Below are 19,614 nucleotides of genomic sequence, written 5' to 3' on the forward strand. Positions count from 1 at the left end.
GTGGTACAGTGGTTAAGGACCCACCTGCCAATGCAGGGGACACGAGTTTGAGCCCTGGTCCGGGAAGATCCCACATGCCGTGGAGCAACTAAGTCTGTGCGCCACAACTACTGAGCCCGTGTGCTGCAACTACTGAAGCCCATGAACCTAGAGCCCATGCTCCGCGACAAGAGAAGCCACTGCAGTGAGAAGTCCGCACACTGCAACAAAAAGTAGCCCCTGCTTGCCACAACTAGAGAAAGCCTGTGCGCAGCAATGAAGCCCAACGCAGCCAAAAATAAATTAAAAAAAAAAAAAGTTAGGTATTATTGTTATTTAAAGTGTTAACCATGTCTAACGATGCTGACTATTATTGTTATTTGGACAGTGCCCAAGTATCACTCCTAAGCTCTAGGCCCATATATTTAACCATGTGTAGATGAATATTCTACTTAAATAGTTTAGAGGCAACTCAAATAAGTACAGGGGAGAAATAACCATCTCTGCTTCCTCCACCCCCACCCACATGGGCTCTTCTGGAACTCCCAAGCTCGGTTAGTAGCACCACCTGCCATCAGCTCAGTTTCCCAAGTCAGAAATCCAAGGGACAGCCTCACAATCTCCCTTCTCTTTCTCCATTCCATCCAATCTCACCAATTCATTCAGCAAACATTTATTGAGCACCCTGGCACTGGGTAGGTGCCAGGATAAACAAATGAACCAGAGAGGCTGTCCTGGAGGTTAGGCGAAGTGCAGAAGATGGGCAAGCAATGTGTAAAGGGATGAGTTGAGCACAGCCTGGGATAAAGGGTCTGAAAGAAATAAGCAATGCGCTGTGCTAAAAACAATGGAGTTATTTCTGACAGGGGTCAGGGATGGCCTCTCCAAGGAAGTGACATTTAAACTAGATCTGAATGTCAAGAAGGAACTGACCATGACGAGTTGGAGGCAGGACATTTCAGGCAGAGGGACGGCAAGCACAAAGCACTGAAGTGGGAAAGAAATGAGTATGTTCAAAGAACTGTCAGATGGCCAGTGTGACTGGGACATTTACAACAAGGTCTCTGGACCTTCTAGTCTAGCCAGGAGGGACATAAGCTTACTTCTTACTGCTTCATAAATGATGTGGTCCCATCTCAGTGAGACAGAAGCTCAAAGAAAGGTAAAATAAAATCCATACAGACAAGAGTAGTCACAGGGGGCTTTATGAAGCTTGTGACACATGAGCTGGCCCTCCTAGATGAAGAGACTGGAAACATTCAGTGGGATGAGAAAAGGTATTCCCAACAGGACTAGTGGCCCCAGCCAGGTCCAGAGAAATGAGTATGGTATGTGTTAAGACTACAAGTAGACTTGACTGGCTCCCCAGATTGGGAAGAAAGTGGATGAAAGTTAAATAAAGGCTGATTTGGGAAAATCTTTTTTTTTTTTTTTTAAGGGCTGAGATGTTTGGACCAATTGCAAAGTTAAGGTGGAGCCATTCTTGGGTTGACAGGAGATGTGAGGAAAGCAGTGACTTAAGAACATCCTTCAGACATCCATGAGGATGTTGGGTGAAGGGGGAAACCCTGGGAAGGGAGATTACTTTTAGAAGTCTGCTGGAATCATATAAGAGTGACTCAAAAAGCAACCTAGACTAGGAATTGGGTGGTGGTAATAGAAAGAACAGAATCTGAGTAAGAATTTGAAAAATTCCTTTAAATCCAACACTAGAGTGTAGGTTAAATAAATTATGGTAGATAGCTAGTGGAAAGCAGCCGCATGGCACAGGGATATCGGCTAGGTGCTTTGTGACCGCCTGGAGGGCTGGGATAGGGAGGGTGGGAGGGAGGGAGATGCAAGAGGGAAGAGATATGGGAACATATGTATATGTATAACTGATTCACTTTGTTATAAAGCAGAAACTAACACATCATTGTAAAGCAATTATACCCCAATAAAGATGTTAAAAAATAAAAATAAATTATGGTACACTCATGTAATAGCACTCTATGCAGCTATTTAAAATGATGCCATAGAAGGATAGCAAATGACACTGAAAGGTGTTCAAGGCAGAACACAATCTGCAGGACATTTCTTACTTAAGGGAGATGTGAGTCTTCAATTAGAGTTCACTTTTTTCTTGCAAAGGTATTTATTAAAAGCCTTTAACCCTGAATGCAAGTTTAAGGAGATAAGACTCACCTCAATCCTCACTGAAATATGTCACAGATAATAATAAATTCAGAGATATCAGAAAAGGTCAAATGATGTTTTCCTGAAATCCAGAAATCAAGCTTAAAAACCATCTTTTGTGTTTCCCTCTACCATGATTTGTTTTGGGTCAGTCAGTCAAGAGTTGGCATATATGGACTTCCCTGGTGGTGCAGTGGTTAGGAATCTGCCTGCCAATGCAGGGGACATGGGTTTAAGCCCTGGTCTGGGAAGATCCCACATGGAGCAACTAAGCCCATGCGCCACAACTACTAAGCCTGTGCTCTAGAGCCCACGAGCCACAACTACTGAGTCCGTGAGCCACAACTACTGAAGCCTGTGCGCCTAGAACCTGTGCTCTGCAACAAGAAAAGCCACCTCAATGAGAAGCCCGCGCACCGCAATGAAGAGTAGCCCCTGCTCGCCGCAACTAGAGAAAGCCCGCGCACAGCAACGAAGACCCAACACAGCCAAAAATAAATAAATTAATAAATAAATAAATTTATTTAAAAAAAAAGAGAGTTGGCATATGGCTGGCTCTACCCCTCCTGTAGGTTCAGGCTTGCTCCCGCCACCACCAAATGCTTATGTTGAAGTTCTAACCCCCATTATCCCAGAAAATGACTGTATTTGGAGATGTAGCCTTTAATGAGGTAATTAAGGTAAAATGAGATCATATGGGTAGCTCCTAATCCAATCTGATTGGTGTCCTTATAAGAAGAGGTGATTAGGACACAGGCACAGAGGGAAGATCATGTGAAGATACAGGGAGAAGATGGCTGTCTATAAGACAAAGAGAGAAGCCTTAGAAGAAACCAACTCTGCTGACACCTTTATCTTGTACGTCAAATTTCTGCTATTTAAGCCACCCAGTCTCTGGTGCTTTATTATGGCAGCTATAACAAATACTTCGATTCTCTCTTTTTAATTGTGACAAATATATTTTAAATACAAAATCTAATGCTTGGGTTCCTCATGTATTTAAGTTTCTCAAATACTTAAATGCAAAATTACTATATGATCCAGCTATTCCACTCCTAGGTATATACCCAAAAGAATTAAAGGCAAGGACTCAGATACATACTGGTACACAAATGATCATAGCAGTATTATTGACAATAGCCAAAAGGTGGAAACAACCCAAGTGCCCATGAAGAGATGAATGGATAAACAAAATGGGTTATATACATACAATGGAATATTATTTGGCCATAAAAAGGAATGAAGTACTGACACATGCTACAACATGGATGAACCTTGAAAACATTATGCTAAGTGAAGTAAGCCAGACACAAAAGGCCACATACTATATGACTCCGTTGATATGAAATATCCAGAACAGGCAAATCCATAGAGATAGAAAGTAGAATAAAGGTCACCAGGGGCTGGGGGGGAGAAGGAAATGAAGAGTTAGTGTTTAACGAGCACAAAGCTGCTGATGATGAAAAAATTCTGGGAATGGATAACGGCCATGGTTGTACAACACTGTGAATGTGCTTAATGCCACTAAATTGTACACTTAAAAATAGTTAAATTTATGTTACGTATATTTACCACAATTTTTTAAATTAACAAAAGCAAAAACCAATGCTTAGGCAACTGTGGGATTTTTATATTTTGTGGAAATTTCCTTATATCATTAAAATATATATAGTTTTTTGCAGTCTAGACTCTCTTAGTCTGAGTCTCAATTGGAGGCTTGGTGATGGCTTGCTGTTCATACTTTTTTGTTTCTTCCAACCACATATAAATGTGTCTTGTAAGAAAATATTCCAGTGGAGATCCCCAGCTTGGCCAGCAAGCCAGGAGAACAATATTTGTGACGATACGCAAAGAAGAAGGGATAAACCAGTGGTTGGTGGATACAAATCTTACCTTTGGCTTTCTTCGGATGGAATTGGAGGCACTGATCTTGCCTGAGGCATTGACTTTGCCATCCACCATCAGGGAAGAAATTTCTACCTTTCTGATGGGAATAAATCTGCCTTCAGCAGATAAAGCACTAAAAGACTACGTTCCCAAAGGCACTTGCTGATGCCTGTGTGGAGCCAGGCTCACAGGCAGGGAGGCATCACGTGTACACTGTGCCCACTCACGGTTTGAGGACTGCCTGGCGCAGTATCTGGATTCAGCTTTGCTTGCTCAGGGTACAGCCACGTTAGCTCCCGTGCTGCTGGGAGAGCAGAGTGGCTTCGCCTCCCAGGTGGGTGAGGTGAGAAAACCCACATGCAGCCAGGCAGTACCGATGGGTAATTACTGTGAGTATCTTTGTGATGCGGAGGTTTTCTGAATGTGCCACAGAGGCCTTATCAAAAAAGTGCTGGGACAGGTCACCCTGGAAATGGGACAGTAGTGCCCAGGAGAATATAAGGCGGGCTGAAGTGGCTGCCTCATAGAAACAGGTCCAAATGTTGAAGTGAAGCAGAGAGGGGTAAAATGAGAGCAGAATATTTGAGGAAAGGAAGAAGTCCCTGTGGGAAACTCATTTTGAATAAACTCTATCTGCAAAACTCTAGATTTACAAAATAAGTAAATAGGATGGGTGAGCATGATATTTGTTTATAAGATTCCTTCCAGTAACAATTCAATGAAATTAAATGAAAGTGGAGTCCTCCCTTTTAAGAGCTTATCTGTCAGAGAGGTGGCCGGGGGTGGGGGTGGGGGATGTCCAAAGCCTGGGCTCTGACTAACGGTGAGACTCTTTTAAACCTCATCTTAGTTTTCTTATTTGCAAAAGGAAAGGACTGGGATAAATATGATCTCTAAGGTACTTTTAATCTCAAAGTGCTTCCCCCATCGTATAAAATGCGATCAGTTTGTACTTGACATCAGGCTTACATAAAGTTCATAGCACATCACCTGGTAAGTGTGGTCAATGAATTTACTGTGTTGGTTAAAATCAAAAGTCCATACGATTGCCTCTGAGGCCCTACTTGATCTGGCCCCTGACTACCTCTCAGGATCTTACCTCACCTCACTCTCCTCCTTGCCCACTATGTTCCAGGTCTTCTTTCTATTCCTGGAACACACCAAGCTCATTCTTACATCAGGGCCTTTGCACTTGCTGTCCACTGTGCCTGGGATCCTTTCCCCCCAGATTTTCAGAGAGTTGGCTCTTTCCTGACATTCATATCTCAGTTCAAAAGTACTTCCTTCGAGAGGGCCTCCCTCAAGCTAATAGATATACAGAGAATTCAACACCCACTAAGAATGCATGTTCTTTTAGGGTGCACATGGAACATTTGCAAAACAGACATGCATGTATCTCCTTCAATATATTCCCAATGAACAATTTTGAAAAGATAAATTTTTAGGGAATTCCCTGGTAGTCCAGTGGTTAGGACTCTGCCCTTCCACTGCTGCGGGCCCCGGTTCAATCCCTGGTGGAGGAACTAAGATCCCACAAGCTGCATGGCATGGCCAAAATATAAATAAATAAATAAAACTCTTCTAAAAAATAAGGTTTATTTTTTAAAAAAGATAAATTTTTAAAATATTTGGAAACCAAACAAAATATTGCTAAATGACTCTTGGAAATATTTAAAACTGGATGATAGTGAAAACACCACACGTCAAAATTGGTGGGACACAGTGAAAGCACTATTTTAAAAGGAAATTTATAGCTTTATATACATTTATCAGGAAACAAGAAAGGTTAAGAAAGACATGAGGCTAAGCATTCAACTCAAATACTAGAAAAGAAGCAAATGAAAGAAACAAGAAAGAAATTTTAACTATTAGGACAGAAATCAACAAAATATAAACAACTGAGATGACTAACAAAACTAAAAGCTGATTCTATTCAAAGATTAATAAGATAAAAGTCTTGGACTTCCCTGGCGGTCCAGTGGTTAAGACTCTGCACTTCCACTGCAGGGGGCACAGGTTCGATCCCTGGTGGGGGAACTAAGAAACTAAGATCTCTGCGTGCTGCTCGGCACCTCCAAAAAAGAAAAAAAATTTCCCTCCACGTTTGGACTTCCCTGCTGGCACAGTGGTTAAGAATCCACCTGCCAATGCAGGGGACACAGGTTCGATCCTTGGTCCAGGAAGATCCCACATGCCGTGGAACAACTAACCCCGTGCGCCACAACTACAGAGCCTGTGATCTAGAGCTCGCAAGCCACAACTACTGAAGCCCGCGCGCCTAGAGCCCGTGCTCCGCAATAAGAGAAGCCACCGCAATGAGAAGCCCGCACACCACAATGAAGAGTAGCCCCTGCTCGCCGCAACTAGAGAAAGCCCACCCGCAGCAATGAAGACCAAACACAGCCAGGAAAAAAACAAAACAAAACAAAACAAAACCCTGGAGGGTACTGGGTTATTGGGTAAACTTCTAACTACAGTTCAAATGTTTCTAGGAAACTGAACTAATTGTTCCAATGGATGATGGAAAACATAGCAAGATATCAAGAAATCCAAAGCAATATGGGTGAAGTCTTATTTAGCATCCTGCAGTACACTGCCAAACATGATTTTAAATCTCAAGCATGGTATTCAAGTGGAGAATAAATGAGTGTTTCCTTGCTGTAAATAAATAAATAAAATAAATAAATAAAAGAATCTTATGCTTATAGTGTTTCTATGGAGTTAGTAATTATATTCGTTTCCTATTGATGCTGTAACAAACTATGACAAATTCAGTGGCTTAAGAAAACACAAATATTTTATTTTACAGTTCTGGAGATCAGAAATCCAAAATGGGTCTAATGGGCCAAAATCAAGGTGTTGGCAGGCTGTGTTCCTTCAGGAGGCGCTGGGGGGAATCTATTTCTTGCCTTTTCAAAACCTATTAAAAATTGGCTCAAGAAATGAATCACAGACTTAAATATAAAATGTAAAACTATAAACTTTTTAGAAGAAAATGGAGAATATCTTCAGGATCTAGGACTATGCAAAGAATTCATAGACTTGACACTAAAAGTAAAATCCATAAAAGAAAAAGAAAAAATAGGGCTTCCCTGGTGGCGCAGTGGTTGAGAGTCCGCCTGCCGATGCAGGGGACAGGGGTTCGTGCCCCGGTCCGGGAAGATCCTACATGCTGCGGAGCGGCTGGGCCCGTGAGCCATGGCCGGTGAGCCTGCACGTCCGGAGCCTGTGCTCCGCAACGGGAGAGGCCACGGCAGTAAGAGGCCCGCGTACCGCAAAAAAAATAAATAAATAAATCAGTCCTCTTCAAAATTAAAAATGTTTGCTCTGCAAAAGACCACATTAAGAAGATGAAAAGTCAAGATATGGACTGGAAGAAAATATTTACAAACCACATATTTGATGAAAAATAGGATCTAGAATATATTAAAACCTGTCAAAACTAAATAGTAAAAATCAAATAACCCAATTAGAAAATGAGAATTCACTGCAGAGGATACATAGATGACAAATATGCACGCACAAAAATACGCAACATCATTAATCTTTATAGAAATGCAAGTTAAAATCACAAGGAGATACAACTACACATTTATCAAAATGGCTAAAATAAAAAATAGTGACAACACCAAATGCCGATGAGGATGCAAAAAAACTGGATCACACACTTTGTTGGTGGGAATGTAAAATGTTACAGCTACTCTGGAAAATAGTTTGGCAGTTTCTTAAAACACTAAATGTGCAACTACCATATAACCTGGCAACTGCAATCTCGGGGATTTAACTCTGAGAGATGAAAACTTATGTTCACACTAAAAACCTGTGTACAAATATTCATAATAGTTTTATTTTATAATAATAGTTTTATAATAGTTTTATTTGTAATAGCCCCAAACTGGAAACGACCCAGATGTCTTTCAGTTGGTGAGTGGTTAAACAAACTGGTACATCCATTGCATGTAGTTAATAGTGTGTGGTATTAGTGGAGGGGTAGATTAATAGGACAGGATAGCATGTGATACTATGCAGTAAAAAAAAGGGGGAACAAATTATTGATATAGGCAACAATGTAGATGAAACTTTAGGTAGTTATTCTGGATGAAAAAAAGCCAATCCCAATAGGTTCCATACTGTATAATTCCATTTATATAACATTCTTGAAATGACAAAATTTTGGAAATGGAGAACAGGTGAGTGATTGCTGGGAATCAGGGGCCAAGGGAGGTGGAGAGGGTTGGATGTGGCTATAAAAGGGCAAGAAAAGGGATCCTTGTGGTGATGGAGCTGTACTCTATCCTGGCTGTACCAATGGTGATATCCTGGTTGTGACAATGTATCATAGTTTTGTAAGATATTACCGTTGGAGGAAACTGGTAATAGAGAATTACTGGTATAGAAAATCTGGTATAGAGAATTTCTCTGTATTATTTCTTACAACTGTGAGTCTACAATTATCTCATATTAAAATATCTAATTTAAAATAATCAAATAAAAAAAAAGAAAACACAAATCTATTATTTTACAGTTCTGGAGATCAGAAATCCAAAATGGGTCTAATGGGCCAAAATCAAGGTGTTGGCAGGCTGTGTTCCTTCAGGAGGCACTGGGGGGAATCCATTTCTTGCCTTTTCCAGAAAGCTTCATTGTTTGGCTCATGGCCTCCAATTAGCAATCTCATCACTCTCACCTGTGCTTCTGTTGTCACAAGCCTTTTCTGACTCTGATCTTCAGCCCCTCTTCCATTTTTTAAGAACCTTGTGATTAAACTCACCTGGATAATTCAGGCTACTCTTCCAGTCTTAAAATCCTTAATCACATATGCAAAGTCCCTTTTGCCATATAATGTTAATACAGTCACAGGTTGCAGGGATTAGAACACTGATATCCTCAGGGGGAATCATTATTCTGCCCCCCCACAGTAATTAAGACACCATCTGGGAAAGTTATCAGATTTGACACTAATGGGACTGTATCTTCAGGTCCTATTTTCCTGAGTCTGTTGGGTAATCCTTCCAAATAATTAGCTATCTAATAGTTTCCAAGTAAATTTGAGAAGATATTACATCATATGCTAATGTCGGGGAACATGATGAAATGTATGGGGGTTCCAATAACTAGCATCTCCACAAGCATGACTTCTCCCATTTCAAGGTGACCCCCACAATCCTCATTATCCCTTAAACTTACATAACATACCAAGCAATGGAACCATAAAAACAGTCCCACATAATATTACACAATGATTTAGTGGACAAAATGATTTCACAGCATTTTAAAGCTACATAATGAAATATTTAAGAGCAAAGATTCTGGAATCAGACAGACATGGACTCAAATCCTGACTGAACCCGTTGCATGATCGAAGTCTCAGTTTTACTCCTCAGTGCCCACCTAGGTTCACATGAGACCAAGTGAAAGGAAGCCTATAAAGCTTTTAGCAGCATATTATTAGCTGTTGTTATTAATATCATAAAGGCGATATCATATTTGACACAAGAACATCGATCCCCATTTTACATACAAAGAAACATACTCCCGGGCTTCCCTGCTGGCACAGTGGTTAAGAATCCGCCTGCCAATGCAGGGGACACGGGTGCAAGCCCTGGTCCGGGAAGATCCCACATGCCGCGGAGCAACTAAGCCCATGCACCACAACTACTGAAGCCCGCGTGCCTAGAGCCTGTGCTCCGCATCAAGAGAAGCCATCGCAATGAGAAGCCCGTGCACCACAACGAAGAGTAGGCCCCACTCACCACAACTAGAGAAAGCCTGTGCGCAGCAACCAAAGACCCAACGCAGTCTAAATAAATAACTAAATAATAAAATAAATTTATATTAAAAAAAAGAAACATACTCCCCAAAAGTAAATAGCTCATCTAAGGATGCATAACTAGTAAATAATCATATATATCCCAGTGTCTGGCACACACTGTATCCACTCCTGAATACCTTTGTTTTCAGTAATATCAGATACAACTCCCGCAAGTCGACCTCACAACTGCTCCATCACCTCTTGTATTCACAGCTTTTTTCCTATCCATCTTCTATTCTCTGTTGCCTACCAAAGGATGTGGTCTCTGAGGACTTTATACTACTCTTAAACCAAATGTCAAGTGTGCTGAGATTTTAAGACACAGTTTCAGAAACAGGTCCAGCTCATCTGCAAGAATATCATACTTCCCGTTTTCTCCATTTTGGTAAGCTATAATTCCCCCCACCCACTGAATGGGAGGAAACATTTGCAGATCATATATCTGATAAGGAATTTCAGCTGCAATATATAAAGAACACTTACAACTTAAAATAGACAAATAACCCAATTAAGAAATGGGCACTTCCCTGGTGGTGCAGTGGTTGAGAGTCCTCCTGCTGATGCAGGGGACAAGGGTTCGTGCCCCGGTCCGGGAAGATCCCACATGCCGCGGAGCGGCTGGGCCCGTGAGCCATGGCCGCTGAGCCTGTGCATCCGGAGCCTGTGCTCCGCAACGGGAGAGGCCACAACAGTGAGAGGCCCGCGTACTGCAAAAGAAAAAAAAAAAAAAAAGAAATGGGCAAAGGATCTGAACAGACATTTCTCCAAAGATGTACAAATGGCCTATAAGCACCTGTAAAGCTCAAGATTAATCATTATGAAAATGCAAACTAAACATTTATATATATACACATTTACATATACATATTTGAGTGCAGGCCAATTATATTTCATATTAATTTCTTTCAGGCCTCCTAACGGGATATCAGAAAATATTTCTTTTTAAAGGGACTTTGAGTCTGATAGGTTGAGACCCGCTGATCTAGCAGATATGGTCAACATACGGCCTATTAGATATGGAACATACGGCTATGTTCCACACCAACTTTAGCCTCAAGAACTCCATGGGGAAAGCAACAGTAAAATTATAAAGTGATTTATTCCTCACTTCTGCTACCAGCTTGTTCTTTATTTAGGGAATGTGCTGTTTCTGGAGATATATAATTACACATTTGGAGCACATGCATCTGTCATTATGTTATACAATGACAGATTTTACAATGTCTACGTGCCAGATAAGTGAATCTTACATCTATAAATGCCTGAAAGTTAATTTAAACGTCTTTTTCATTGAAGCATACAGCTTCATCTGACTGGCCTTTTGCATCTCGAGGCCATTGTAATGACCGTGCTATAACCAAACCACGCTCTAATATGCACTGAGGCCAGCCACTGCTGGCCTCGCAACTAAATGGTAACAGACTGATGAGCTTTTTGCAGTACTTTTGGAGCTTTTTATAGGAACTTATTTCTTTTTATGGACTATTAATCTATTTATTGCTGCTCTTAGCATTGGTGGCCTCAAGCAGTGCCTCCCATCTCTAATTTGCTGCATTCATACAAACATTTGTTTTAACGCCCACGTTACCAGTGACAGTACATTTTTCATCTCTTGGAACCTAGTGCTATAGCCAAAGCCTTTTCAATCCCAACTTTCAAAAGCGTTCTAGTTTAAGAAAAAAAACGAACATTTATTATAAGCTTATGGGGGTACCTTAAGGGCAAAAGTGAACCAAGGAGGCAGAACCAGGAAGTAGAAACTCAGCGGAAACCAAAGAGGCCATTTTCCTAGTATTGCTCACCTCTGCTCCCTTTGCCTGTCCAGTTCTTTTCTTTTGCTTCTGTAAACTCCCCTTCTTGGCTTCTCCATAAACATGAGTCTGCCACAAACCCTAAGGTTACATCAACTCAGTTCTGGTCACTTGCAGAGAACAAAGAGCTGCCTCTCTCCCAGTGCCAATCCCAGAGGAGAGAATCAGATTGGCCCTTTTGGGTTAGGTTTCCCTGTGGTCCGATTGATAAGGTCATCGGACCTTAGGATAAAAATGGCTGCTGGGGCCACCTCTGTGAGGAAGGGCAGTTTTTAGAGGAAGAATGTCGTGGCTTACCATGCATCAAAGGAAACGGACAATCCAGACTGTTGGAACTTTGTCTAAAATAAAAATAATTTCTGTGTGAGGGTCTGAGGTGCTCCCCTATGAAGAAAGAACATAAGGTTTGGCCCCATTATTATGTGGTAGGTACTTTTTATCTGAGGCCCTTGATTGTCTACTCCCTGTTTATTTCTTTCTTTCTTCCTTTCTTTCTTTCTTTTCTTTCTTTCTTTTCTTCCTTCTTTCCTTCCTTCCTTCCGTTCTTTCTTTTTTTAATTTGATATAATTCACATACCATAAAAGCCACCTGGGGCTTCCCTGGTGGCGCAGTGGTTGAGAGTCCGCCTGCCGATGCAGGGGACGCGGGTTCGTGCCCCGGTCCGGGAGGATCCCACATGCCGTGGAGCAGCTGGGCCCGTGAGCCATGGCCGCTGGGCCTGCGCGTCCGGAGCCTGTGCTCCACAACGGGAGAGGCCACAACAGTGAGAGGCCCGCGTACAGCAAAAAAAAAAAAAAAAAAAAAAAAGCCACCTTTTTATTTTTTTAATTTTGTGTTTTTAAAATAATTTTATTTATTTTGGCTCGCCGGGTCTTAGTTGTGGCACACGGGATCTTCGTTGCGGCATGCAGCCTTCTTAGTTGGGCATGCGAACTCTTAGTTGCTGCATGCATACGGGATCTAGTTCCCCGACCAGAGATCAAACCTAGGCCCCCTGAATTGGGAGTGCAGAGTCTTACCCACTGGACCACCAGGGAAGTCCTACAACCTTTTTAAAATGTACAAATCAGTGACTTTTAGTAGATTCACAAGCGTTCTGCAACTATCACCATTATCTGTTTTCCAGACCATTTTCATGATCCCAGATGGGAACCTCATACTCGGTAGCGATCACTCCCCATTATTTCTTTCCCCCAGTCCTAAGCAACCATGGATCAACTCTCTGTCTCTGTGGATTTGCCTATTCTGGGCATTTCTTAAAAATAGAATCATACAATATGTAGCCTTTTGTACTTGGCTTCTTTGACTTAGCATAGTTTTCAAGGTTCATACACGTTGTAGCTTGTGTCAGTGTTTCATTCCTTTTTTTGTGTGTGTGTGTGTGTGTTTTTTTTTATTCATTCTTTTTTATGGTTAAATATTCCATTGTATGGATAGACCACATTTTATTTATCCATTCATCAGTAGATGGACATTTAAATTACTTCCACTTTTGGGGAATAATGCTACTTATGAATAATGCTACTACGAACATTCATGTACAAGTTTTTACGTGAACGTATCTTTTAAAATTTTTATTTATTTATTTATTTATGGCTGCGTTGGGTCTTTGTTGCTGCGGGCGGGCTTCCTCTAATTGCGTTGAGCAGGGGCTACCCTTTGCTGTGGTGCACAGGCTTCTTATTGCAGTGGCTTCTCTTGTTGTGGAGCACAGGCTCTAGGAGCGAGGGCTTCAGTAGTTGTGGCACGTGGGCTCAGTAGTTGTGGCTTGCGGGCTCTACAGCACAGGCTCAGTAGTTGTGGCACACGGGCTTAGTTGCTATGCAGCATGTGGGATCTTCCTGGACCAGGGCTTGAACCTGTGTCTCCTGCATTGGCAGGCGAATTCTTAACCACTGTGCCACCAGGGATGCCCCAAAATGTTTTGTTAAAGCAGCTGCACCATTTTACTTTCCCACCAGCAGTATATGAATACTCCAATTTCTCCAGCTTTGCCATCTTTTTGATGGTCGATTGTTTTGATTATACCCATGCTAGTGGGATGCAGTGGTATCTCACTGTGATTTTGATTTGCATTTCCCTAGTGACCAATGATATTCAACATCTTTTCATATCCTTATTGACATTTAGTGTATATGCTTTGTAGAAATGTCTGTTCAAACCTTTTGCCCATTTATCGTTGGGTTGTCATTTTACAGATAAGTTATAAGAGTTAAAGAACTCTTTAAGATCCTAGACCCTTCTCAGATATATGATTTTTCCCATTCTGTGGGTTGTCTTCTTTTTCTCAATAGTGGCCTTTGATGCACAAAAGTTTTAAATTTTGATGAAGTCCAATTTATCTACTTTTTTTCTTTCGTCACCTGAACTTCAGGTGTCATATCTATAAAACCACTGCCTAATTCAAGGTCACAAAGATTTACACTTATGTCTTCATATGACTCATAGTTTTAACTCTTGCATTTAGGTCTTTGATCCATTTTGAGTTAATTCTCATATATGGTAAGAGGTAGGGATCCAACTTCATCATTTGCATGTGGATATCCAGTTGTTCCAGCACCATTTGTTGAAAAGACTATTCTTTCCTTGTTGAGTTGTCTTAACGTCTTTACTAAAAGCTTTGGCGTTTTTTTTTTTAAGCTAAATTCCCAGAGTTGCTCAATAGCTGACTACACTGAGCCAAGCATACAGTACGCAACTGAATGTGATTAAGATTATGTGAAGGGCGACTGCGCAGCGTCGGCAGGGAGCGCGGGCTGCGAAGAGGCGGGCCGGGCCGAGCTGGGCGAGGGGGAACGCGGACCGGGGAGGCGGCGGCGGCAACCTGGGCCTCGCGGCTCAGCCGCGCATCGGAGCAGGCCTCCGCGGCGCGCGCCCCTCGCCGAGCCCGCCCCGGGCCAGCGAGCGCTGGTCAGTGAGGCCCAGGCCGCCGCCGCCGCCGCGGCGCGTTCTTGAAATCATGAATCCTGTTTATAGCCCGGGTTCTTCTGCGCTTCCCTATGCAAATGCCAAAGAAATTGGATATCCAGCTGGTTTCCCCATGGGTTACGCAGCATCTCCTGCCTATTCCCCCAACACGTACTCTGGAGCGAATCCTACCTTCCAAACAGGTTACACTCCTGGCACACCTTACAAAGTGTCCTGTTCCCCCACCAGCGGGGCGGTGCCACCGTACTCCTCCTCCCCAACCCCTACCAGACCGCTGGACACCCCTTGCGAAGTGCCTACCCCCAGCAGAGCGCGCACGCACAGCAAGGCATGTACTACCCCCAGCCCCTGTATGCAGCCCCGTCACGTCATCCACCACACCACAGTGGTGCAGCCCAACAGCATGCCAGCGACGGTGTCTCCTGCTCCCATCCCTCTGCCTAGAGGCAACGGGGTCACCATGGGCACGGTGGCGGGGACCACTATAGCCATGTCAGCGGCTACCTTGCTGACTGGCCGCCCACTCCCCAACTCCTGTCGCCCCCCACCCCATCACTGTGCCCACTTATCGGGCCCCAGGAACACCCACCTACAGCTATGTGGCCCCTCAGTGGTGATCACCCTGCAAACGTTTTCGGATGGAGCTGTGCAGTCACATCGTGGAGGTTCCACAGCTGGTGCTGCAGGCCTTGGGCCTCCAACCAGGACTTTGTTCTTAATGCTCTCGATACTTAGCTAAACACTACTACGGCCGGCCCAGCAGGTCCCAGCGCCCTCAGTCTCCAACTGACTCTGTGGGTTGGTCTTAAAGCAAATCCTGTTTGGTGGGCTGCCAGGCAATTTTTTAGCTAACTGTAATGAAAAAATGGGAGTATTAATCTATTCTGAATCATATCTAGCTGAATGCATGTTTAAAGAAAAACAACACAAAAACAAAGCTTGTTCCATCTACCTGCAGTGACTGATGCAGAACCATCATATGCAAAATCCAAAGGAATGGAAAAGTATTTTACAACTTGTATCATCAATGCACTCTTGTAATGTATGCAAAGTCTTAAAGTTATGTGTTAAAGTGAATTTCTTCATAGAGCATCTGAAATCTCTTTGATGATTCTTCAGCCTTTTGGTGTTGACGTGGGTTGCCAATTGGAAACATGGACTTCTACTTTCCACCCATCTGTTCCTTTTGCATGGACTGCACTGGGAGAGAGTTGCAGGGACAGGGAGAGTGTGGGGAGGCCACCGCTGCTTGGGGTGCAGCCAGGTTAATGGCTTTCTCTCCATTTAGGCTTGTGGGGTCAGTGTGATGTGGATGTCCTTAGGGATTACCATGAATCCAGTTAGGGACAAAAGGTGGTTTATGTATCAGCAAAGCAATTTTCTCTAAATTTTCATTACAAATCTCTTACAGATAGAGATGATGCTTTCTATATGTTTAATGGAAAAGTCCTATGTAGAGCGAAATTATTTTCCTGGGATGGAAGATATGTGAAAGAGAACCAGCCACACTTGGAGGAGGTATTGGCCTCTCCTTTATTTAGCTTAGAAAAATCATTCCTTTCCCCTGCCCCCTCGGGGGAAATGTTTGAGTCACCTGAAAACATATGTAGGCATTGTTGTTCTCCCTCCCACAAGGAAGGGCAAAGACTTCATTCAGCTGTGTGTTATGAAGAAAGTTGTATATTTAAGAACTTTTAAAAGGGAACAAAACTTTATTGGATATTGATTGTTCCTTGTAGAGAGGCAGGGCTGTGGCTGTGTTTCGGCCCATGCAGTCGATGGGGACTTGTCCTCTGAGACCATCTGGAGGGCGCTCATGGAGATGGCTGTGGGGAGGTGTGAGGAAAGGGCTGGCGCCTGTTGTCTGTGAGCCCCTTTGGCCATATCTTCTTGCGGCTGGGGACACTCAGCACAAAGCACGTGTGGACAGCAAAGGGCCAGGCAGCATTAGAACGTGTTTGCCTGCCAGAACTTATTACAGAAAGGATTTTGTGTTTAAAATCTGAATATTGTACATAAGAAACCAAGAGGATTTTTTGCCTAAATGTGCCCAACTTGTATCGATGGGTGTGTGTGTGGGTCTGTCCTCAGATGAAGTCAGAGGGGGTGGGGGGTGAGGGTTGTTCCCTTTCAGCGGTCTGTCAGCAGTCTGTCACCCCAACGTCATTTCAAGAGCTGTGGGCCTCAGGTGGGGGGGGGCACCTTACTCTCCTTACGGCTCCGGCAGCTGGTCAGGGCTCCGGCACTGGGGTGGCATTCAGCCCCGGATGGTGAGTGGGATACCTGACCCCTGAGCCTTTGGTAACCTTATTTTTTATAGTGAGTACTCTTCATAATTTTATTTTTCGCATCTTATTTTATAAGAAATTTAGGAATATCTTTGCATGGATCATTGTAAACAGAAGATTTATTTCTAATGTCTATAACATAGTGTGTTTACTAATAAGTACTTTAAATTGCTTCAAGAGCACTTAACCTACCTTTGTGTGTACTCGTGTGTGTGTGTGTGTGTGTGTGTGTGTGTGTGTGTGGCAGCCATTTACCCCAGACACAGTGTCAACTTCTTCAACTCTTTGTTGGTAATTCCACCTGTGTAGCGGGCGGTTTGTAATATCGATATGTTCTCCAGGGCCTGAACTGATCCAGTAACAGAGAAGCGGTTTCCCCAGTTTAGTGTAATAAGTTAGGAGAAAATATGATTTTAGTATATGTTTTTTAAAAGTCCCAAACAGAGTGCACATAAACAGATACACACATGCGACTACCTGCAAGGGTTGGAGTCATTTGAATTCAGGAGGAAGTTATGAGAAATTATATAGGCTGTTTCTTCCAGCTTGCCTGAGACTTGGCACACACAGGGTGAATGTTTTCACGAGCACTGAATTAAATGGTGTTTTCAAGAGAAAGAAAAGAGTGGGTTGCGTTTTCTCCCCATTTATATCAGCTTTATAAACACTTTCCCCCCTGTAATTTCTAAAAAAATCTTGTTTCCCTTTTGTTTCCCAAGTTGAGTTGGGAGACTTCATCATACTTTTGCATTATGGAATACATCTCTGTGGAGATCTTTTCAATTTTGAAACTATCGGGGCATCAGTTATCAATGTGAAAGGTAGATCTTGTCTAGCAGGTAAGAATCTGGATATAATGAATAGTAACAAAACTATCATATGTTGTAATTTTAGCATTTAGCTCCAGTAAAATTAAGGAATACAGTTTCTGTTATAAAGTTGCATAATTTGATATCCTAAGCACAATAGTAGAACATTCAGAGAAATTTTGCATTTTTTATATGTGACATTCCTAATTTGAGAGTCTTTCAGCTAAACTACAGTTATTTTAGAAGCTGAGACAGGCAAATAAAGGAACTAATTCCTATAAACATAGATATCATCATGGACATTTTTAAAAATTTTTGTTCTACAGCCTTCCCCTAAGGTTTAGAAGGTATGTTTCTCTGCTTAGGGAAACCCTGTTTGGATCTGGGCCAGGTGACTGAACGTTTCACGATGAGTGATGGTCCCATCAGCTTGCTGCCTCTGAGAACTGAGGCCAGCATCAGGGCCAGGGCCATCGTGGTGATAAGCACAGAAGCGCTTCCAGAATCTTTTGTCTCTTGTGTTTGATCTTTTCTCAACATTCTTGTTGGTTTAGTTATTAGGCCTACCAGTTGTATTATATGACTCTGTTTCTTGAGTGCTATGCAAATGTAGTATTTACAGGAGCTGAGGGTGGTCCTGGGCCATGGGCTGGACACCTGGTTGGTACTTGGTACTCGCCCTGCCCTTCCCAAGCTGGGCATGCAGTGCCTCTCTCCATCTGCTGGCATCAGCACTTCAAACAAGAAGAAATAGATTCTTGGGGCTTGGGATATACTAATCTCTGGTAGTGCTGTCCTGCCAGCAGGTGGAGAAAGGATGGCAGGCACCAGACGCATCAGTATTGGGGCCTGCTTTTTAAGAAGGAAACTCAGAATTCTTCACCTGTCCTTTGTAAACATTTGGAAAGAGGATTACTCCGACCAGTTGGGTCACCTTCTCCCTATCTGGCAGCTAACAGCTGGACGCCCCAGTTCTTGCCAGCCTGGGCATTGCCCAGATGGGACAGGACGCCTGTCTGACATCCTCTGGCTGTGCAAGGGCAGGCTTAAGGGTGTGGGGCTTGAGGTACAGCTTCTGGTTCTTCTCTTGGTGCTTTCTAAGGACGGGGTGTGTCTCTAGAAAGGAGTGGTTGGCATAGGGGAAGGGTGGACTGTGTGACTCTCCTCTCTAGTACGTTTCAAATGATGGTGTGTTTTTTTCTCCTGAGCTGTTTATTGCTCAACCTGAGCTTTCTGAAAGGAGCCTGCAGAGGACACGCTGCAGAGGAGGGTCTGATCTTTTCAGATAGAAAGTTGCAGAGTTGATCTTACATGTTTCAGAGGATTTGCCTCTTTTCCCACCCTATTCACTTGAAGAACAGAAAACCTCTGGAGTAATCTTATTTGAATCCCCAGGACCAATGTCAAGTCACTTGGGACAGGGAGACCAAGGAGAGGCTGGCATCTCTGTGCAGGGAGCCTGCAGTGAGCTTCAGGGGATGCTGTGCTCCCAGGATTGGTGTGCTGGAGATGACAAGTGTCTTATCTTGGTCTCCTGAGCCCTATTGGAGTCTCCTATAGCTCCTCGTGGAGACCAGTAGTCAGTAGAATAATTGGGCTGGACGTGAGGCCAGCTCTCATGTGTTCCTGGTGGGGTTACTGTGATGGCCACTCAAGAGAGACCCCAGGGAGCCACTGTTACTGACTAGGAAATGGTTCCTTTTTTTTTTTTTTTAATGATTTTTGAATACCGCTTTTTTTTTTTTTAGACCATTCTCATAGTACTTTTTTAAAACTTAAGCCAGTGTTAAAGGCACCCCTCACCTCTGCACTGAACTCCAGGTGTCAATCAATACAAAGGAACATCCATCCTGAGCCAATTACATTATGTGTAAATTCATGCTATTTTTTTATGCAATCTGATGAGTAGATAAGCTCAGACTTA

The 19,614-nt window shown here is 43.0% G+C and overlaps 1 pseudogene across 1 annotated transcript; it reads left to right on the forward strand.

The window, feature by feature from the left end:
• Positions 1-14,621: 14,621 nt before the first annotated feature.
• LOC307197445 (myelin-associated neurite-outgrowth inhibitor-like) lies at positions 14,622-15,338 on the forward strand (annotated as a pseudogene). The gene has a single exon. The product of its transcript is annotated as a myelin-associated neurite-outgrowth inhibitor-like (transcript).
• Positions 15,339-19,614: the final 4,276 nt, after the last annotated feature.

This window comes from Stenella coeruleoalba, assembly GCF_951394435.1.
Source record: "Stenella coeruleoalba genome assembly, chromosome: 14".
Lineage (NCBI taxonomy): Eukaryota > Metazoa > Chordata > Mammalia > Artiodactyla > Delphinidae > Stenella > Stenella coeruleoalba.